This window comes from Paramisgurnus dabryanus, chromosome 21, assembly GCF_030506205.2.
Source record: "Paramisgurnus dabryanus chromosome 21, PD_genome_1.1, whole genome shotgun sequence".
NCBI classification, from domain to species: domain Eukaryota; kingdom Metazoa; phylum Chordata; class Actinopteri; order Cypriniformes; family Cobitidae; genus Paramisgurnus; species Paramisgurnus dabryanus.
Window position 1 is genome coordinate 10,307,455 of NC_133357.1, and position 16,409 is coordinate 10,323,863.

Sequence of the window (16,409 nt, forward strand, 5' to 3'; positions counted from 1 at the left end):
AGCAACTTTTACTTTTTTCTAAACTGTGCTGTGCTACAAAAAATAACCCATTGTATGCTAATTTTTATCTTTTTATCAAATTTACTTAATTGTAACCCTGTCTGTGAAATCCAGGCTAAAGTCTCATAATCTAATTAGGAGATTTGGAGCATTTAAGTTTGATTTTAATCTTTGACATGATCTTACTCTGTCTATATTTACAGTAAAATACCAAGGTTATAAGGTGGTCTTTACATTACTGTATGTGGGATGATTTTAGTAAATCACAAAAAATACTTAATTTAGCTGGGTCACAAATTTTATCGTTATTTTATGTCATTAAAATGTCTACTCAAAGTATTGTCTATAAATCAAAGGAAAGGAAATATAGATAGGATGTTTAATTAAAACAAAATGATTTACAATCATAAGGGTACGTTTTATTATCATCGAATGAGCTCAACAAGTGCAAAATCTGATGTTTTTCTATAAAAATTCACAACATTTTTGGGAAAAGTTGATATATTGTTTAGTTTCTATAATGGGCTAATGTAACTAAAACGTAACATGCTGGTATCACACCAAAGCCAGTATTACCAGGTTGTTGAAGACCTGTGAACGAGTGGGCTATAGAATGAGACACCGAGATAAGAAGGGGCAAAGGGACAAGGAGGGCGAGAGAGTGGTCTATGTGATTTGTAGTTAGTAATAAAGCTGGTGTATGTGCTGTGTTGTTTTAGTGTGATAGAGCAGAGCCGGACAGACTCCCACTGCTGGAATGTACGACACACACACTGACGCTTTATCTCAATCACATACAGCACAGATGTCTGAGCAACAGGTAATGTGCAAGCTGTTGCGTCAGGTGTAAATTAAAGTTGGGTCACGTGCAGGCAGATTCATACACGGACAGAGGTCACAACAAAGGGCCACACACATCGAACAAGTTATATCCCTCTGGGTGGTGGTGTTTTTTGCGCCGTGTGTCTCAAACATTGACATAATATTCATATGTACAGTACTGTAGGCCACCACCATCAGACTTGTTATTTTAGAAGTTTTAATGTCCATCCATATTTATTTTTACATTTATTTTATTAAGATACAAACAGAAAATACAGGGAAATATGTACAAAAAAAAAAAAATAAACATTTTCAGAACTAAATGTCTTCTTTAGGCATCGTCTGTGTTTAGTGTGACCTCTCTTGGCACTAAACACATCTTGAGCATTTTTGAGCAGAATGAAGTAAAAAGACTTATTTCTTTAATTTCTATTTTATTTAGGTTTAAGAGGTCCTGCAGTTTCCTGCTATTGCTGAAGTGGAAGGGGAGTTTACCCTAAAAACCTCAGTTTTATACAGTTTTTAATACTATACACATTTCCTGTATTTTCCGGATGTATTTTATTAAAGAGACTGAGAAACAATTATATATGATCACTAACATTGCAACAACAGCATCTAATTCTGGCATGGTGGCCTAAGACTTGCACAGTACTGAATATACATATTAATAATGTATGATATCATTTTGTTATCAGCTCAATTTGTAGAGCATTGTGTTAAGGTTATGGGTTCACTCTAACAAATGGGGTCATTTTCAACCAAGCATTGGGTCAAAAAGGATGAATTTGATGTATTTAAGCTATGTTAGGTTGTTTTAACATTTCCTGAGTTAATTTAACCCATCAGTTGAATGAGTTTGTCGCTTTTTTGACCCAATGCTGAGTTGAAAATAACCCAGCATTTTTTACAGTGTCTGATTCCCATAAAACGCACATAATGATAAAAAACGTATAGATTAAATGCACTGTGTTGCTTTGGATAAAAGCGCCTGCCAAATGCATAAACGTAAATTGCCAACAAAATGTTTTATCTTAAAATCGAGGATGAAATGTTTTAACTCTAAATAGAGACCTAAAAACTCAAATTTTACCATTGAATGCCAGTGGTTCACAAGTTAGGGCTGTCACAATGATTAAATAATCGTCTCATCGCAATTGTTTGACCTCATCGCAATGATTTCAGATCACCGCGATGATTGCACATCTCTCTAAAAAACACAAGGGGAGCTGCAGCGCCTGTATAAAAGAGACAGTATCAAATTACTTTTAAAAATGTGTTGTGTATAACACTGTATATATTTACTGCCAGATAAACCTTGCAAAAGATATTATTTAAATAATCACAACGATCTGTGAAAATTATTTCATAAACAAAAAAATGTATGAGAATTTAATGTCAAAGCAATAAACAGGCAATTAATCGTCACAATTTATTAAACATTTAACCGTCAGCTGAATTTCATAATCGTGACATCCCTATGTGTTAGCATTGCAAAAGGTCATGGGTTTGATACAAAATACACACTTATAATGCACTGTAAGTCAAGTCATCTACTAAATACGTAAATTAAATTTGTAATTGGTTAAAAAACTGGTTTAAAAATCTTTTAACATTCCCTCGTTTCCTCTGTAACTCCACATATGCAAGTATTTATCATTTTCTTCCTTCATAATTATTTAAACAAATCAGACATATTTCAGAGCATTTATAGCAGTGTATTACCACAAAAACGTGCATGCATATTGTCCCTAAGGTGGAACTGTGTGAGAAGTGTGTATTTTGTGTGTGTATAAGACGTGTGATGAAACGGTCTCTTGTGGAGACTTGCGTTGTGGATCGTTGAGTTTGTGATGGAAGGTGTTCATGAGGAATTTACATTAGCACCGAGAGAAAATAAACTAAGCACATGGTATACACACACACACGATCACACAACAGAGAAAAAAGAGGATTGAGGGTGCACGGGAGAGAGAGGACAGAAATAATGAAATGGTGAGTTTAGGAAGGAGAAAGGGTTTCCTCTGTAGTTTGTAGTTTCCTCCTTTACACAACTACACGCTTAATAGTACGTTTTTCCATTGTTTTTTTTCTTTTATGCGTTCTTGTTGTAACTGTACAAATGCATATTCTTTTTAAAGCCAAAAGAGACCACAAAGTATCAATGTCTGTATATTTATGGAAATGAAACGGAAAAATAACTTCGATGCAAACGCGCATGCATTTATATGTGTGGTTGTGCGTATAGGTGCATATTTATGCCTGTGTGCCCAAAAGTTTGTGGTTGAGTTGACCTGTACAAACAGCCTCCATGTTAACTCTCTACCAATCCCCCTTCTTCCTCAGGTCTCGCACTTTAAAACACATGCTCCGTTTTATTTCAATTAGACTTTCAGAATTTCCCAACAGTATTCCCTAATACAGTCCTGCTCCTCTAGGCATCGCAAGTTGCCCATGGCAATGGGATATTGGTCGTTGCCCCCAGTGGTGGGCTATTAGGCGTTTCAGAGCTCTATGCTACATTTGCGCAGCTTGGAGCCAGCAAAAAGGAAGGAGGTCGTCATGGGAACCAGGCACGCTCAGTTGGACCAGACCGCTGGCTTAGATCTCCTCAGTAAAATTATATATGGTGCCTCTTCTTGGCCTATAGGAAACTAACACCATGGGCACAAAATATGTAAGCATATGAAGCAATAACCATTTTTTGTAGTCCCGCGAATTTTCATCACCTAACATGTTTTGCAATCCTAAAATGGGATTTTGATGAGATTTTGCGGTTGTTATTAAGTTCAGCTACTGCCTTTAAAACGAAACGTTTATTCAGGCGAAGACTCATCCAACGCTAACATCTAAGTGTCAGCCGTGGATATTTTGTTTGTGTTTGATAAATTAACAGGAAAGTTTGAGGTTTGACCGATTCTGATATTTTTGTTTCCAGTGGAACATTTGAAACTTGTTACACGAGGAAAATGCGCAGACTAAAAATAACAAAATTGCATTGAGGCCTATTGCTTATGATTTAAATGTCTGTATTCTTATATATTTTGTACAAACAACTTTGATTGGGAAATTTGCTGTTTATTGCAAAAGGTACATGTGTAATTTCCGTGGAACCTGCATCATCGGATGGAATTGCAAAAAATAATGGATCTACTCCCTCTTGGCCCGCTTTCCATCCACCATTGGTCTGCTAAACGGGTAATCCCACCCCAAGCTCACTCCATTGGTTGAATCAGAAGCTGACAGCTCAAACAAACACAGCAATGTTTTAAAAGCACTACAGTGTTTACCTTACTCGAGAAGTCAACCTACAAATAGCTTACATAGAGTTGTCTACACAAATTAGTCTGGAATAGAAGAACAGATTTTACCAGAGAAAAAACGACAAGCTTAACCTTTAAGCCAATTTACATAAAACCTCAAATTACTAAACAGGTTGTACAAATGTAAGTATTTAGCAGCGAGTGGAGCTTTGGATTGCCTGTCTTGAATTAGAAGCCCTGGTGTATTGATTTCTCATCCCGCAGTATCTGATGTCACAGTCGCGCCATTGAACTGTGAGTCTCTCATCTACCAGCATGACCACTAACAGTAATAGTGAGGACATGCATTCCAGCAGCACCAGAGGGACCAACTTAATGGTAGATCTATGAGTTGCCTCCTTCCACCTGGCCCATGACTTTATCATGGTTGGTTAGTGTCATCGAAGACATTTATCATTTTTCTAACAAAGCAGAAGCCTGTAGGAAGCTGTCAATCAAAAGGCTCATGCAAACCAAACATAAAATCGCTTTACTGACAAACAGTGCTGTTGTTGTATAATCATAAAAAATTGTTTATTTTATTCAAATCCTCATTGAAGATTAAAACATATGTAGTCTAAGACTCTTGTCTTGTGGTGTCAACCTTAATTCAAATTTTGGCTTGTCAGACATGAACATTAAGGAAAAAATATGTAAATATTTAACACATATTTATATTTAAAGTAAAGGTATTGGAAATGAATGTAACATTTATTTAACAGTGGCTGAATATAAAAAACACTTTCTCTTAAAAACTTTGTTTTGTTAACATGATCAGATGTTTCACAATGTGTTTTTTTGAAGTTGATAAGATCTCTTATCAGTGTAAATAAGAAATCATGTCGTAGCCCCTCCCCTTACCCCCAGTGCCATCCAATCAGACAACAGATTCCCTTTCAGATTGTTCTGGCCCACTAAACACATCAGTAAGTGTAGAAATGCAGGAGGACAGAAGTACGAGACCTGGATAAGGGTGAGAAGTGAGTGAGTGTGTGTGTAAATGAGGGTTTGTAGGGGTGTGAATGAGATATATCTTCTGATTAGGATTGGATAGAGGCGCCACTGTTTGTCATTCCGGATCCCTGCAGTTCAAAGCTGGGATAAGGGGTGTTGACAAGCATGAAAGGGATGTGTTTGTCTGTGCCAGTGCTTGCATGCGTGCATGTGTTTGTATGTATGTGTTCACTTAATGCGCTCTGACTTTTTAATATGATATGGCATAGCTGCACAATTAATCAAAAAACTAATAATTACATAATTGCCAAAAGTCTCAATCACAGCTGTCCATTTGTGCACATTTTCCCCCAGTATGTTAGAAAAGAAAGTTAGAAAAGATTTTAAAACTTTAATAATCGACAATAATACTCACAATTACAACAGCAAGGTGAATAATTGGCAATTATGATCGTGCCGCCCTAAAATGGCATTAAAAACAAGTGTAGCACACATCACATACAAGCGCTTCTGTCTTATGTGTCTCTCATTAACTCACACATGTTTTTGTGGTATTTTTTTGTAGTTTCTTACCATCTGTCTGATTCTCTAGGTACCAGTGATGATCAAACCAATAAAATCTTCCAGTAAAAGCAGTAACCTGTTCTCTGCAACCCCAGTCTGATCTTACTGGCCTTTAACATTTAAACAGATCATCTGTCGATTCATAACGCTCTAGATTCAATAAGCTGCTTTGGACTTGGACTTGAAGGACTGAAGGACTTGAAATGTTGAAGCACTTTTTCTGAAAATGATAAGTTTTAACAGAAAGCTATAAAAGAAAGGATAAAATAAGCACTGTAGCTGGATTACAAAACATATATACTGTAAAGACTGTGAATTTACATTAATCAGGGAAACAGTAAAATGTGTGGTTGTCACACCATTACGTTTACTTTTCAGTGTTGGGGAAAGTTACTTTTAAGAGTAATGCATTACAATGTTAAGTTACTCCCAAAAAAGTAACTAATTGCGTTACTTAGTTACTTTTCATGGAAATTGCATATTTCATCACAAAAATGTGTTCCCACCACTGATCTATATAAATGACTGGATTGCGCATAGAACGCTTGACGTAACGGCGTGACGTGAAGCCAGCGCAGAGTTCGAGCCGCCATCTTGGTATACCCAACCGGCAGAGAGCGTCATTGACTTCCATTCAAAATCATGATCAAAATTTACCCCCTTTACAGCGTATCAGTTACACAAGGTTAATTTTTAGGATATGTGTACGTTAATTATTTGTTAATTCTGGTGTTATTTGCAATGTTTATGTTTTAATCGGGAAGGATAATGGATTTATAAAAAACCGTTAAGGTGAGTGTGTCTGTTGCATTTGTTAATGACACGGGTATAAATAAAGTTTTTTTGACATTCAGCTACACTGTGACGGTCAGCGTTATTTCTCTAAATAAGTTTAGGTAACTTGTAAGTTTAGATAACATAATTTAAAACTAGCAAATTATTGCATGCACATACGGTACAAAGCATGATTATTTATTTAGATTTCAGAATGAGCACGTTTATTGTCATTAATACTAAATATGCTGCGGTCTGTCTGCTGATCTGATACTGTAATAAAGATGAATGTATAATAACTGATTAAAACGCAAAATGTACAACTTTCAGTAAATAACTATTTACATGCTTTGGACGTTTGTGTTGTAATAATGTACAGGGTAAGTTCACATATAAAAACGAAGACGAGTAAAGTGATGTTTTATCATTAAAATCTGATAACGTCCATTGATTTAATAGAACGTTTGGGTATACCAACATGGCGGCGCGGTGGCTTCACAAGTGTGACGTCATGCGCAATCCAGTCATTTATATAGATCAGTGGTTCCCACACAAGCGTGTACGCATAGCATAGAGTGCATAATGTGAGTATGTTTAGTTTATTTCAGTACATTATTTATTTTAATCGATTAATTAAACTAAAAAAGTAACTTGCAATACTTTTTTGAAAAAGTAACTCAAATAATAATGTGTACATTTAAAAAGTAATGCGTTACTTTACTCGTTACTTCAGAAAAGTAAAATTATCACATAATGCACATTACTTGTAATGCGTTACCCCAAACACTGTACTTTATTTAAAGACATGAGGCCTAAATGTCTGAGATGCCATAAAAATCTGGGATTCAAATTTAAATCTAGAAGTTTCAAAACTTAGAACATTTTAAAACAAAGAAATGTTATGGGTTAAAATGATTAGAAAGTAGTAAAAATTAAGATTCCACACCTAATAATTAAAAAAGAAATTTTATTTCTTTAAAACATTTCTTTGTAAATCACTTGAAATTAAATTTGGGAAATGTTTTATACTGTTTACTCATATAAAAGGTACAAAAGAACCCTAAAGTAAACAATGACGCGAGTTATCGCCTCCAACTTAAATCTCTTTTCTCGGACTACAACAATAACATGGATTGTAGGCAACGATTTACATCCTGGGATTGGTGATGTAGTAAACATTATCATAATTCCTCCCGCTTCGGAATCAAAGCCTGTAAGTTAACTTCTGTTAGCAACCGAATCTTTCAAACATGGAAAGGAGCATCAAATATCCGTCTGATATCAGAGGTATTCAGGTCAATCACAATGTACAGAGATTAGCTGGCCAATCAGGGACACATCGCTTTTCAAATCGATGAGTTTTGTACAAAATCAGTGCGTTTCAGGAAGAGAGGGAAATCTGTAGCTACAAAAATGTACAGTATGTGGAAAATAATGTGTTTTTAACCATAAACCACACAAACACATTGTATTATACCAAATACACAAAATAACGTTTTTTTTAGCAATGAAATATGTGCCCTTTAAAGCACCTCAAAGGTACATACTGGTACTTTAAAGATACATATTGGTACCTTGAAGTTAAATAGCTGTACCTAAATGGTACGCTTTAGGGCAATTTTAAAGGGTACCATCCCAGTGACAGCTTTTGTATGCTCCTTTTTAAAGAGTAACTAAACCCTAAACCAACTTTTTTTAGTTAATGATCTGTAAGAATGATGCTTTATTAGTGCTGCTCATTGATTTTAGTACGTTTTTTTGACATTTGGATATAAAGTGTTTCAATAATAAAATATATGGTGTAAAAACGTCTGAGTGCTGCCCTCTTCAGGTTGAACGGTGGCTACTGCAGTTGAATTTTCCTATTGGATGTTGGTTCCAAAAAATGACATAAGCAGGTTCAAGCTCACCACGCCCTTGATACGATCTCACCACACACTTAGTTCGTCCCCTCTATCTCCGTTGGGGTCTGCCCACTTTTCTTGCATTTTTCAAATATTGCCAGTGGGCGGAGTCAGACTCTGACCAGGGGTTTAGTTACGCTTTAAACAGTCTAGATAATCTCAATGCAACAAATAAATTCCTTGAATCATCAAGTACAAATAAGTAACTTTGTAATACAGTAGCTTGAGTATTAACAGATGAAAATTGAACGGTTTGTGTAGGTGTTTGTTTGTGTGCATGTTTGTACGAATTTGTTGTGTGCATGTAGAGAGTTATCACAATTGTGATAAACTCCGGAAAACCTCACAGCCTCAACACCGTACAGATACTCCCTGTACAAAGCATGCCTGTGTACAGATAAGACATACTTCTGTGTGAGACAACATTTATATACAGTATGTGTGTGACTGCTCATCATCATACACTGTTTAAAATATTTAGACCTAAACTCAAAGTGACTGGTCAAAAATGTTCAATTGGCTCAAAGTTATGTACATTTAAGTAACAAACTGTTGCCATAAGTTTGCTAATTGAAAAAGTTTAATGTTACCAGTCAAACGTTTGAGTTAATGTCTAATTTTGTTTTACAGTCTAACAATATTTGCAAGTATAACCATCCTAACACACAGGTGCAAACAAATGTCTAGGTTACAAACAATTCCTTATAAGGCTATATGCATGCATGCAAAATGAAAACACAAAGTATTTAGGTTTACTAGATGCCATGGCAAAGCAACAAACAAGACAAGGTTCAGTAGCAATGCATAGTGTGTGTGTCATGACATTGTCTTATACAGTGTGGTGCTAAGGTCAGTAGAGTTTGTGTCTTTTCTTTGATAAGCAGACATACGAACAAGATTTTTTGAATAGAAATGGAAGTTATGATGTGTGTGTTTGTGTTTGTGTGTGTGTGTGTGTTTATCACTGGTCCCACTCCCATAGGCCTGTTGGAGCCTGCAGAGGGTGCCAATCTGACTGTAGTACTGATAAGCTGTACAGTGATTGGTCGAGACTGTGTGTGGGTAAAGCTGTCATCTGTTACACTTGTGCGGTTTGCTCTTTTCTTACTGTATGATCTGCAAAGTTGCTACATTCCTCAAACGCTGGTGTCTCTTTTACACATCAGAATCTCTCGATTCATCTACTTGAGCCAATTTGTGGTTACTCATGAGCTCTTTTTTAAGACAATATAAAATATATGTAATTTTTACAGAAATAAATATGATAAATAATAAAAATACACCCAGTATTGTTAGTCATTTTTATTTGAAACCAAATCAAATAATTATGGAATAACATTTATTTGCATATTATGTAACATGATTAAAAAATTTAACTTGCCATTTATCATATATTTAAAATTTTAAGTAGCTTAAATGATCACTGGGTTAAGGTGTTTCATAATGTCTGTCTCACTGTATTTCTTGTATTATTTTGTGTATTTTTTAGTAGCTCAATTGCGCTGCCACGCTTGTAGGAAAGTCGACCCTTGTCTGTGTTTAAATTCGTCTCGCTGGTCTGCGTATGTCCGCTTCCTTCTGGTTAAATCTAAACATGTGGAACTGAAAGCTCCTCTTCCTCTACCTGCAGTCACAATATACTAGACTATGTTTTCACAACGCCACTCGCACATACACAAGGATTAGGGAATAATCCGTGCTTGTGTCTGACCTTTGGGGTCACCAACACATCCGGCTACCAGTAGCCTAATAATGATGTGATCGCCCCTGTCTCTCTCACCCCAAAAAAAAATAGCCACGGACCTGAACATTACACTTAAAAAAGTTGTGTTTCATCACTTTTGTCTAGTAAAATACTGAATCCATTTTAAACTAGATATAGCTAGTATACAAGAGGCAAAACAATTACACTTTGCAATAAGATTGTGTTTGTTAACATTTGTAAATGCATAAGCTAACATGAACTAACAATAAGAAGTTTTCAGCATTTATTCATCTTTGTTAATGTTACAGTAGTTAGTTTATTGTGTCTTAACTAAGTGTAAATTTTTTATCTTAAATTATTAAATTAATAATTTATTAAATTAATTATTATTAATAATAAATGCTGTAGAAATATTATTCATTGTTATTTAAGGTTTAATGTTAACAAATACGACTGTTCAAGTTAAAATGAATTCAGAGAAATATAAGATGTAAATTGTTGCCTTTATTTATTTATTAACTTTTTTCAGTTTTTTTTAAATATTTTTTCTTTCATTTAGCAAGATTTATGCTGAAGCTTAAAATTTTAGTTAGAATTTAGATTTTTTTTTATAATAAATAGGATTGTCTTGCATATATTTGTTAGCACTTAACAAATACTTATATACATAGTATATGCCATCAATATAGCTATTGATAAGTTTACGCTTATAAAATAAACCATTACTACAAATACAAAAATATGGTTACTATAGTAAAACCATAATTACCCCAAATTTGCTCATGGTTACAGAACAATAGCTAATGGCATTTTTGTACAAATTATACTGTAAACAATACACAAAAAAAAGATCACGACTACACACTTTAACTATAATAAATCCATGGTGCTAAACATTCATACAGTATCTCACAGAATACTGTATGTGTTTGTATTCACCTGGCTGTAATTTTGGTTTGTTTAGCTAGATTTAACAGGAACAGATGGGACAGGAAAATGGGATTGATTTTCTAATCCTTAAACTGATTGCTGTTACAGTGGATTGAGTTTGTACAGTATACACACTGTACTATGTAAGTAAAGCAGACAGTGTGCGTGTGCACATTAGACCAGGTTACTGTAGTCCTCCGGGACATTTATTATTCTCTTTCACTACTGTTCAGTGTGTGCTTTCATGACAGTCTCTTGGATTATAGCTGATTTAAGCGTTAACTGCTCAACTCTCACATATGCACACAGATTTACGCAGTGCCACTGACTAAAGAATCATCTGCTATCTTTGTGTAGAGATTGAGAAGTATCTGTTTTTTTCTCATGTGTAAAGCACATCTCTCTTTGTATATTGTCATTCCAGACTCTGTGTGTGTGTTTCTATAAACTAATGGTTCTCAGCAGTCATCTCCGCAATAATAAACACACATGCATGGTATACGCATTATGGCTTTCAGTGACAGTTAAAAGTCTTTTTTGTGTAGTGATGGCTATAGTTGTGTATAATATTCAATATAAAAAAAATCAGTTATACATTACAATACAGTTACATTTCTATTAGTAAATGCTGAAATTAACAAAGTAAGATTAATAAATGCAATAATAAATGCAGTAGAAATGTTAATTTAATGGTTTAATATTTAATATTAACAAATAAAATTGTGCAAGATAAAAAATGATTTCAGAGAAATATAATATGTAAATGTTTTTTTGCCTTTATTTTTACTTTATTTGGGTTAATGTTAAGTTAAAAGCTATTAATGTTCATTTGATATTTAAATATAATTTAGTTTATTTTTCATGTTAACCTTCAAATCAAAATTTCTGCATGTTAGCAACTTTAACCTTATTGTAGATTAAAAAAGTGATAACATTTCCTTTAGTTCCAGCTTAATTGTATAGAGCTTCCTTTAAATAAAGGCTGACTTTGCCAAGGGGTGTAAAACACTGTGACTTGATGGATATTTGACTCAATATACGTACAGTAACACTGGCACAAGCAATTGCGTTGGTTTGAGGTGGGACTTTCTGCTTGCCGAACAATGACAGACAGATGTGTCCATTTTTTTATTTACTTATTTTTTTTCAGCTTTAAAATGACAATTTAACACAAATGCAAAACGTCTATTTAAGTCCTGCAAAGATGGTTGCTAATTGGCTACTGAACTGTTTTCTGATGCTTAACTCTGTTGTGATTGGTTGTTGCATTTACAAAGTTGTCAGCAGTGGTGTTGATTGATTGACAGCTCTGAGGACCGCTGGCTGCCTGGGTGGCCATGTTGATTCTTCCCCTTCAGATGTAAACAGAACCGCAACCAATCAGAACACAGTTTGAACTCCAGGGACTCAAAGCACACACAAAATACACAAAGCACCTCTGAGCTCCAACAAATGTCTCATGCAAAACACATACACACCCAGTCATCTACTTTTTGTCAATATGGATGATTCTTTGGGGCCTCAGAAGACATTAAGGGGCAGACATACATACAGTACATAAATGTGTGTGTGCAGAAAGAGCGAGAGAAAAGTGAGAGTTTCTGAAAGATGTGTGTGTGCATATGTGCATATAAGACTGTGTGTTTATGGCTGTGGTTGGTCGATGTATCTGTCATGGGAGAGTGGACTCTAGTCCAGGAACCCCCGGATGAAACTGGGGAGACATTGAGCTTTCTCAAAAACCTAAATAAACCAAGATTTCCTCACTGCCCACCAGAGAGAAGCTGAAAGAGAGACACATACATCTTAGTGACCGTATGCATGTTTCGCCAAAACTGAATTCTTTGGATTTTTTGTCCTCTGTATCAAATTCATTATCATACTTGTGGGTGGTTGCTTAAACTGCTTAAAGAAGCAAGCTAGTTATCAAATTGTTTTCTTCAAGACAGGTCATAACTTTTATTATGTCAGTTATTTGAAAAGATTACAAGTTGGTATTAAGGTTAGCTCTTAAAAACACTACTGGCTAACTTACTGGTTAAGCGTATGCTTCCGGCCAATGGTGAGACACTCCCATGTGTATTGTATTATTTGTACTGTTTAAAATATTTAGCAAGTGTCCCATTGTTGTGTAGTTTCTTTATGTGTTCAGTGGTGACAGAGCTTGTGTGACAGATTTAATGAGGATGTTTTTTTTGAGAGTTGAGATGACATCCTTATGTCAGTGTGTGTGGCCAGGTGTGTATTTGTGTGAGGGGGTGAAGGCACTAGATGGCATGAGTGACCTTGAGCTTGTTTTAACCAAGGTTTAAAGTGATTGGTCACTCATATCTATGTGTGTGTGTGTGCCTGTATTCATATCACTATGTCCTTGCCCTGTTAAGGAATGCACGAGTCAAAGGTCACGGTCTATATATCCAGAATGCTTTGCATGAGGACACACGCTCATTTTGCTGTGGCGAGTTTAAAATTGTTGCACCTTGTAGACATCAGATGCATGCTTTACCACTCATCTCAAGCTTTCATCCTCAGTCATTTTTATACTCTTTACATCTCATTTGAATTTTTAATAACAATATATTTTTTTACTTTTTTGCAAAAACTGGTGCACTTTATAAATACAAGTTTTATTAATTTCATTCATTCATATCGATCAGTAAAAATTAATCCTATTTTTAGTGATAAACAGTTATTGTTGAGAATCCTTTTTTTTTTTTTTTTTTTTGCTATAGGTACTCGGTTTTTTTTCACAGTCACAAATAATTTTAGCATCCTCGTTCGTTATCCACTGAATGATCCAGTTTCGTATTACATAAGGAATACATAAGGAATAAAAAATATTTTAATGACTTTATTATAAGCACACCTTTACCCTCTCTCTTACTTTCTGGCATGGACACTTGCCCCCCCCTTCATTGCCTCCCTTTACCGGGCTGAAATAGTGATCATGGTTGCTGTTTCATCGGCTCTTTGCACTTCGCACTTCTATTAAGATTGATGGTGTGCTGTGCTATAAATGACAGTGCTAAGTCTGGCCATAGCATTAAGGAGGGGATTGAATGCGGAGGGGGGTGCTGCCAACCCTCCGCATTCTGCTGCTAATGGGACGAGAAAAGTTGGATGTGTGTGTGTGTGTTAGGGACCGTCACTATTTATGCTGTGTGCAAAAGACAAACTGCCTTTGCTGTTAACTAGCCCTTTTTTCTTTCTTATTGGATTTGGGTTGAAATACTTTTGACTATTGGTATAAAGACTGCTGACCCCACAATATTAGGCCAGTGGATAGATTGATTGGTCAAGGGTATCTGAAGCTGAGAATATTCGATTTTTAAACTGATGTAATTATCACCATTCCGGAAGATTTGATTGATTGTCAATTGGTTGTAATAAAACTATGACACATCCCCATTGGCTTATTCTGGCACATTTTTCAGCAATGAAGTAAAGCATGATTTAAATCAAATACATACTGGGATATTTTTGGAAATACATACTGTGATTATTTTGATCTGTAAAACAATAACAACTCTCTTCATACCTTTGTGTAACTGCGTCTTTTATGAGAGTGGTAGGATGGGATGAGAGTTGACTGACTTGTTACTTTTGTTCGGGCTAAGTTGAACTTAGCTATTTGCATTTCAGCTTTGATTTATCCGAGCCAAATATCATTTAGACGCTTGGCAAGATACGGAGAAGACGTTTATAGAAGATATCAGTTTCCTAGAGACACACACGCACATTTACACAGCCTTATACTGTAAATGCACAGAGAGTTGGATGGTTGATGAATTGTTAAGCGAGGAAGAGGAATGAGTAGCGTATTTTTTCTAATGGTTAAATCAGAGGAAATAGGGCCATAGATCAATGTTGAGCATAGCTTGATATGAGCTTCTGAAAACAGTGTTGAACTAAAGCCATTAATCAGGCGGATGGTGCGATTTGATGACAAAGATTAAATGAGCGTAAGAGACACCGGTCAGCTTCACATTACTGCAACTGTCATCAAATACCCGCCGAGCCATTAACGGGTCACGAAGGCCCTAGGCTTCAACAAGAGGATCTCGCCCTGCACACACACAGACATATATACAGTATCAGACACCAGCAGTGCAGCTCAACCCAGTACACCACAGGTGTTCTTACTGGAACACACACACACACACACACACACACACACACACACACACACACACACACACACACACACACACACACACACACACACACACACACACACACACACACACTCTTAGTGTACTTGTCCCTTTACTGTGTTTTTAAAAGTAGAGTAAATACAATATATATTTGTTTTAAAAGGGACATATCATATAATTGTAAACCATTCTCTGCAAGCATAGGTAATTGAAATTTGGATTTAGCTCTCCTTGTGATGTCAGAATGGGATAATACCACCCCTTAATCAGCACTATCCAACCATGGCACTGCCATGTAGTGCAGAGATCAGCTCATTTGAATTTAACAGGACACACCCAAAATGTCACATTTTTGCTCACAATTACAAAGTGGCAATTTTAAAATGCTATAATAAATTATCTATAATATGATATTTTGAGCTAGAACTTCACATACGTACTCTGTGGACACCAAAGTTTTATTTGACATCTTAAAAACATGATTAATCTGTAATCAGTTAGTAATTTATGTATTCATAAATAAGGCTTCATTTAAATATACACAATGCTAAGATTGAAGAAGTACTGTTGGATGCACTGTTAATGAGAATTATTACACAGCTCCTTGGAATGCTTGATTCTGATTGGCCAGTAGCATTTGCAGGTTTATTATTGCCAGATAACAACCGCACAAAAATAACAACACACGGTAACCCGGATGCCACAAATCATTTTGTTAATATTACACAAAATTCAATACAAATAACATGTATGACATTATTTTTATATATATATATATATATATATATATATATATATATATATATATATATATATATATATATATATATATATATATATATATATATATATATATGAAGAGTTTGATTCCAAAACGCAATAAACACCATTTTTGAAAAAAAAATAGTTACGGCCAAAATCAGTATTATATCAGGTCAGTATTTAAAAGTAAATTCTTAATTTTACGCAAAATCCAATATCCGCCGTGTTATTCTGTCATCTTTTCTCCCTTATTTCCCATAAAGCAATAAACGGCACTCCTCCTTTTCTACAGAATGCAATAAATCCGCTCCACAAATTACAGTGTACCATTCCACGCAATGTAAACAAACAATGGCGACGCGTTGAGTACAGAGTCTTGGTTTTCCTCATCTTCTTTGTACTTCGTGATCAACAAACAAACAAAAACAAAATAATACTTTAATAGCATTGATAAACCTGTGGTGTTTTTTGTGACAGGGAAGAAACGTAAGCCATCAACATCTAATAATTTACGCGAGAGGCACTCAAGAGACGATCC